General features: G+C 35.6%; 1 protein-coding gene across 1 annotated transcript in view; it reads left to right on the top strand.

Annotated features, from left to right (window-relative positions):
* DOK6 (docking protein 6) overlaps positions 1-8,017 on the top strand; it is a 234,342-nt gene that overhangs the window by 64,191 nt on the left and 162,134 nt on the right. The gene's annotated exons all lie outside the window — the stretch shown is intronic.

Genomic DNA, 8,017 nt, shown 5'->3' with positions numbered 1-8,017 from the left:
ATATCATAAAGTTACAGGGCTATCATTATTTTATTGCAATACTGGGTAAATAGGCTCTATTCCCACGAATCTTCTTGGTCGGAAAAATGCATTTTGAAAATGGAAATGTTATTTTGATATATGTGAACCTACCTGGAAGATAAATATGAAAAGCATGAGGAGAAAGATAAGTCTTAGAGCAAATCCTGTAGCTTTTAGATTTCATCATGGACCTAGTGTCTAATTTTTATTAATATTTCTTTTAAGTGAGCTACACATTGCCTTTTGCTGCCCTACCACCACCAAAATAAGCACCATCCATGACTCATTTATATTTTACTGTGCCATTCTTAGTATTCCTACCTACTCTCTTAATCACTGTGATACTTTGCTATTTAGTGACTCCTGTTCCCTTTCTGATTGTCCTCCTCAAAATCCCTCTCTCCATGTCCCTTTAAATGTCAACCTGCTCTTTGTTTTCCTTCTTCCACTTCCCCATGAAACATGCTATCTTGGTGCTCTGAGGCCAGTAGACAATTTCTATGAGCTTCAGTTGCTTAATCTATAAAAAAAGAAATAATAGGAGTAGCTACACCACCTTTTTGGTGTGAGGATTAAGTGAGAGAATGCTTAACATTTTAAAAATGTTTAAATGTATCAGCCATTATTAGAAATGAAGCCAGCTATGGAATGTCCCTGCCTCAGGCTTTTCCTCATCGAGCTTCTTTGCACCGAACATTGCCTTAAATTTAAAATCCAAAATGTCTCTGTGAAACATTAAACACTTGTTGAACATATTTTAATATTTCCTATCAGACAGGGACAGCTAAGAAGTATGACTGGCTTGTAACTGATAAATTAAAAAGACTTCTCTCCTAGCCTCATCTTCATAGGCCTTACCACTAAATACTACTGTAGTGAAAACCATTTTTGTAGTTCTCGTGTTTTTTTTTGTTTGTTTGTTTGTTTTTTATGGAGTGACCTTGACATGTTCTTTTATCTTTGTGTGTTTTTTTTTTTTTTTTAAGAAATCACTTATTACTGTACAATACTTGTGTCCTTGGGGAAAAAATGCAAAGCTTTTTTAAAGGGGTATTTTTAAAACAGTCTGTCTGGAGGCAAACATTTATTTATAACTAAAGAGTTCTTCATTGGGTTAATCACAAACGAACCTAGAATTGGCCTATGGCCCCCTAGGTTTTAGAAAGTGTAAAACCCTTTCTCTGTTCACTCCTTTCTGTCATCATTTTTTTGTCTCTCCTCTCACTTGAGTTTTCAGATTTGACATGTTACAACTGTGCTGAAGTTTTCAGTGTATCAGAATAAATTGGTAATTCTCCTTCACTGGTTGGTTTCCAATTCTTGAGAACAAGGAGTTCCTTCTAGATATTTAGGATATCCATTTCTCTGTGACTTAGGTGAACTGAGAACATATGAGAAGGGGTAGAATTGAGTGAAGAAAGAATAAGGCAATTCTCGGAGAGGACTTATTGGGAGAAGTAACAAATGTTTCACAAGACTTCAGGATTAGTTCATGGAAATTCTTGAATGACTTGCTTCAGCATTTGAAATTTCTTTTAGAAGCAATGGGCGATGGTGAAGCATTGGAAGGTTTATTGTTGCTTTTTGTTCATTTGTTATTTGGTGGGGAGAGATACCTGACCAGAACTGTGTGTGGGGACATTTCATGCAGCAATAGTTAAGTTGGATTGGAGTAAAACAAATGTGAAGTCAGGAGATCAGCAGAGAGGTCACTAGAAAAGTATTTCTTAAAGTGAAATTCCATTAGATTTTAGTAATGAAAAGGAAAAGAAAGGCAGAGATGTTATCTGTGGGTAATCCAGTATTTTTGCCAACTCAGTGAATATTTTTTATGGAGTGGGATGAAAAAGTTTCAAAGGCTGTTGAGGGGAGAAATCTAAGAAATTTTTTAATCCATCACAAATTAGAAAAAAGAGTGAAATAAGTATATTAAAAAGAAAATAAAACAAAAATTAGGTGAAAAGTTAAATTATGTCAATAACCACATTAATGTAAGTGGATTATGCATTTCTATTAATAAATAGAAGTCATAAATGTATAGCCACAAAAGAAATAATTAACAAATTTGACTAATCTAAAATTAACTTTCTTTTGTTAAGTTGTATGAGTTCCCTTTGAATTTTGGAGATTAAACCCTTATCGGAGATAACATTGGCAAATATGTTCTCCCATGCAGTAGGCTTTCTTGTTTTTTTGAAGAAGATATGTTCTAAGATGTAGACTGAAAAACATCCATTTTACAGGAAGGGTGCACTTTATAACTCTCAAGAGCAGTTTTGGTAATGCAAATGTTTAAATGTCATATCAAACTCAATATACCTAATATTAAACTTCTCATTTTTTTTGGTTCTCTGACGATGACATAAATGGCATCATTCATGTAGCTATGTAGATGTAAAAACTCAGATATATCTTTAATTTATCTCTCTCTTTAACTCATATTGAGTGTGTTGTGAAGTTCTAAATTTTTTTCATAATCATTTTCATCATGGGTTCACCTTCTCTCTGTTCACTGTCTTCAACACTGGCTGAGTTGTAATCTCTTTCTCTGGTATGAATGTTCTAATTACCTAATGACATTTTATAATATCACTCCTTTAATATAACTAATCATTGATTCACATTTCCTGCTGCATCAACTGAAAAGTCTCTTTGATTTTGAAAGTGCTCTAATATCTTTATTATTTTGCTTCATTTCTTTCCTAGATATACTCTTTTCCTCCAGTCAAGCCATTCTCACTATGTCACAGGGTCATCTCCCTTTTGGATTTTTAGGATGGTTTCTGTAAAAGAAAAAAGTCAATGCTGACACCAACATTTGAAGCTGTGTGCCTAAATTTTTTTTTTCAAATAAAGGAAATAAATTCAGGAGGAGAAGTAAACTAAAGAGAAAATGTTTTGAGCTATGATTTAGACATTTGATTTACTGCTCAACATGTCAGTTGAAAATCCCAATCCTGAAGTTTCAGGAAAGGGCTGTTGGTGTGCTCCAACCCTATACTCACCAGGTCCATAAAATGAAAACAAGATGGTTGTATGTGTGAATAGTTTGCATGATTGTCAAATTTCACCTCTACCACCAACTGATGAAAATAAAACACCCTGAATTTCAAACAGCATATGATGATATAGAGCCAAAGAATATTCTGATTTTTGAGAAACTAAAACCCAAAAGGCAGGCTTGTCTCTTAGACATTCTGAGAAGAGAGAAAGGACTTTTTGTTTCCTCTCATGTCAGTGTGGGGCTCCCAGACAGGAGGGAGGCGGAAGAGTCTTACTATAAGCCACCTCTGAGGATACTGCTCAGGGGTCTACTCTCCGTCTAGGTCTTATTCTCATGATAATGAGGACAGTTTCACACACTGAAAACTCATTGCTGCTGTGAGGTGTCTCATTTCTGGCTGTGACTCTAAACCACACGTGCATTCTCTCCCTGTATTTTATTCATGTCATGGGAGACAGATTCAATGAAGAGTACTATATATGTTCAGGTGAAAATAAATAAATAAATAAATAAATACACGCATGGCCTCCTCAAAAATTGCAACTCATACCAATTCTGGAATCATCATTTATCCTTTATAAATTTCAAAATTATTTTTCTGAACAGGTAAGGCAAAAGAATATAATCAGAAAACACTAACATTTGTTTTGGTCTTTTCAACTACATGGAATGAGAAAAATTGAGATTTGAGACAGATATATTGCTCTTTAAGTATTTTTTTTCAGTGTCAGTGGATACCAATACTTTTAAATGGCTTTAAACAATGGTGAATGATGATGCAAAGATTTGAGTTCCAGAGTTGAGGAGAAATTTTCATAACCATGAAATTTAAATTATCATCCAGTTAAAGAAGTTTTTAATTATTTGGTCCTTTCATTTATATTTAAGTAGGTAGGTGTTTGTTTACACAGCAATAGGGACATATCTTCATGTATATTAACTACTCTTTAAAAGTGTATCTTTCAAAAAAATAAAATAAAATAAAAAATAAAAGTGTATCTTTCAATAGTACATACACATTTTGTGAGGGGACCAAGGCCTACGACTTAAGTAATTGAAATTACTCAGACCTCTGTAATACTTTCAACAATAAAAATAAGTTTAAAAAAATACAAAAAATACATAAAGTAGCAATGAAGAAGGAAAAAAAAATTACTCAGAGCATACACCTGCAATAAACTATGCTTGTGTGGGCTTTGTTATTTGTTTATTTATTTGTTGTCTTGATATGTTACACCATTGTAAATAAATAATTGAATTCTAAACCCCAAGTTATTTCCATAGTATTATGCTTCCAGAAGGGAGCACAGTCAACCCAGATAAGTCACTTTCTTCTCTAGTCTTTACCATCTCTGGAGAGGTAGTTTCTGTGATACCTTCTGCTAAAGGACTCCTATAATCAGAAATTCTTCCATGTCCTTAACCAAAATCCTATTTGAAGTGCAGGGTTCCTTAGGTCAACATCTTGTGACAGAGCGGGCCCATTAAATCCGACCTCCGGTTAAGTTAAAGCTTGTGAGCGGGTCCTAGCAATATAATGTAATTATGGTTATGAGCTAAAGCCAAGAAATCTGCCATCTACTTCACAGTGAGTCTTAAATGGACAAAGGATGCCCTTTGAGTAAAATCACCTTGAAAAGGAGAAAGCGCTATGGAAAAGGGATTGCTGTGAAGGAAAATAGAAAGGAATTAAGAGGGTATTAATTAAGGCAAGCTGACCTGCTGGCTAATGCAGTAGAAAGCGAAGGCTGGAGAGCAGCTGGGGATTTCTGGAGCCCTGGCAATGACATGGAATTTTCTAGAAGGAAATCCTAAAGGGTACCAGGAGTTTGTTTGGTGAGACAACTGGTATGTTTAGGAGCTAACTCTGAACGAGAAGGCAAAATCAGTGATTTCCTCAGGAGAGCAGGAAATAGCATCTCCACGGTGGGTGGGGCAGGCAGGAGTGCCATCTCTACAAGACAGACGGCGGAAGAGAGTGGATCTGAGCAATAACTCTCCTGCTAACCAGCATTCTGAGATGCCCTTGAAGAGCAGTATCTGGAGAACATACCATCTCCTCCCACTCCGAAGGACATTTCTATTTTGTCTCATGCGGATACGGGGGGATAAAAATAGGGTACCTGATTTTATTTATGTGGTTCGCTTTCCTAGTCTGGAAGAATTTGTATCATTCATGTATAAGCAAAATAAAACCTACTCCTCTGTGTTTTCCGCAGAGGACTGATTTCCTGGTCTCAAGCAGGCATTTTTACTGCTCATCTCTGTAATTTCTCCAACCTGCTCCTAGAAGGCCTTGGTTCTAGGGCCTAAAGCAGAATGTAGTATGCTATTAAAACCCTGTTTGCAGAGGAGTAGCAGAGAGCTGCTCGCTTCATGCCTCCACTGATTCCCTGCTTCCGGAATGGAGGCTGCTTTCAGAGTGCCTGCTCCTGCCGAATCTGACTTCACGCTGATGGGGCACTGCCACCTCTTCTGCGCCAGGGCTTCTCATTATTTCACTCCCGATACCAGCAAAACATCTTTAAAACTGGGCCCAAGAAAAGAACAAAAAATCCAAAACATACAACAAAACTACTGCATTTATTACATGATACTTTTACTACTTTAAAAATTCAAGTATGCAACTGATCAAAATGTAACTATCCCATAGTCATGATGAATTCATATTATTCTTCCCAATAAGTCATTTGTTTGAGTCCCTTTATGGTGAGGTTGTCCTTAGAGTTTTGAAATATCAAAACAACTTAATGGAGACCAACAGAAATTGAAGAGTGTTGTACAAAATAATCTTCAAAATTGTCAAGGTCATGAAAAGCAAAAGCAAACAAACAACAACAACACACAAAGAAACTATCAAAGATAAGAGGAGGCTAATGAGAGAGGACAACTTAAGAAACTGGGTGTCTTCAATTGGATCCCGAAACAAAACAGAACCCCAGTGGAAAAAACTGGTGATTTTTAAATATAACAGTGTTTTACCAATGTTAATTCTTAGTTTCCAAAACTGAACCATGATTATTTTGGGTTTAACATCAGAGGGAAATAACTAAAGCTTATACAGGAGCTCTCTGCACCATTTTTGCAAATATTTTATAAATCTAAAATCATTCCAAAATAAGAAAATAATAACTTAAGGGCCTCGTCTTGATAAACAGTCTATTACATCAAGTCTTTGACAGTTTTATCTGTATGTGTTTGTTTATGTTAATGTAACAGCAACAAGATAAGATGTTATTGAAAATACTATTGTATATCTATGTTTTCTTATTATCTGTTATCATGTTTTTTTTCTGTGGCACACTTATGTTTAACTTGCTCTTTAGCAAAAAATAATTAGACACACAAAATGGGGCATTGGAGTCAGTGAACATGTGTATTTTTGTATTTCCATGAATACTGTAAGGCTTCATTTGATATCACTGTGGTTCCTGAATTATGAGCAATAAGCACACAGGGTCCAGGGAAAAGCATTCCTTTGTAGAAAAGAGCAGAAACCCTGTTTTCAGGCTTGGCTCCCAATTCCATCAAAGGAGAGCCTTCCTACCTTGGTTAGGATTCAAAATCTATTAATAAATAACCGGGAGATAAATATTGATTATCTATGTGTATCCCACTTTGCAATGATATTTTTATTTATTTGCTTTTGATCTCTCAAATCTATTCAGATTCCTGTAACTGTGTTTTATTTCCATAATACTGCTGCTACTTTAACGGCCTTCACTACCTTTACCACCATCTCTACTAATAAAATAAAGTCTAAAATATGCCTTAGCGCCATAACCGGTTTGGCTCAGCGGTAGAGCGTCGGTCTGCGGACTGAAAGGTCCCAGGTTCGATTCCGGTCAAGGGCATGTACATAGGTTGCAGGCACATCCCCAGTAGGGGGTGTGCCAGAGGCAGCTGGTCGATGTTCTTTCATCAACGTTTCTAGCTCTCTATCTCTCTCCCTTCCTCTCTGTAAAAAATCAATAAAAAATATTTAAAAATAAATAAATAAATAAATAAATAAATAAATAAATAAATAAATAAAATAAAATAAAATATGCCTTAGCTTGGACTTCCATTACAAAATACCATATACTGGGAATTTGAACAACAGATATTTATCTACTCAGTTTTGAGGGTAGAAAGTCTGAGGTCAAGGTGTCAGAATGGCCAAGCTCTGGGGAAAGTCCTCTTTCTGGTTTGCAGACAGCTGCCCTCTGATGGTGTCCTCGCATCACCTCTTTTTTTGTGAAAGCTTGGAGAGAGAGCAAGTTCTCTGATCGTCTTCTTCTTATAAGGTCACTGATCCTATCCTGAGGGCCCCACTTTTATGACCTCATCTGATTCTAATTAGTTTCCAAAGGCCCCAGCTCCAAATACCATCCCCTTGTGGGTAAGGAATTCAACATACGAATTTGAGGGGCACATAAGTCAGTCTATAGCAGTCTCCAAAACCCAAGAGTTTCAGATGAGTGTGTGGACTACATTTCAAGGACATGTTAGATGCTGTCTGCAAGTTGTCCTATTAAATCCTCAATAGTAACCTCATGAGGTATATGGACTGTAATTTATAGGTGAGGAAGTTAGATCTTAGAGAAGATAAAGTAACTTCTGCAAGACAAGGCATTTAATGAATAGCAGAACCTTCACTGAAAATAAAATTGTTCTGATTTAAAATGATCTTTAGGCATTACCATATATAAGACCCTAAATCTTAATATAAGCATGTGTGATTTATATTAAAGACAGAGTGAAATTATTTATTCTATGCAAAAATTATTTCATGTTATAATGTAGAGAGAGTAATTTTAGAAAGAGAGTAAATTTTATATATATCTTTGCACCTAGGGGGAAGAGAATACCCATAAAAAAGATAGTACTCTTTATAAGAGGCTGCAATAATTAATGTGGTGACCACACTGGTTACAAATTTGATTGACTAATTTTGTATAGAATAAGAATCTATTAGAGAAATTAAAAAGTTGAATTCATGCAGTAAACTGG

Source organism: Pipistrellus kuhlii, unplaced genomic scaffold (assembly GCF_014108245.1).
Source record: "Pipistrellus kuhlii isolate mPipKuh1 unplaced genomic scaffold, mPipKuh1.p scaffold_m20_p_6, whole genome shotgun sequence".
Classification (NCBI taxonomy): Eukaryota; Metazoa; Chordata; class Mammalia; order Chiroptera; family Vespertilionidae; genus Pipistrellus; species Pipistrellus kuhlii.
This window is presented reverse-complemented; position numbering and strand designations above follow the sequence as displayed.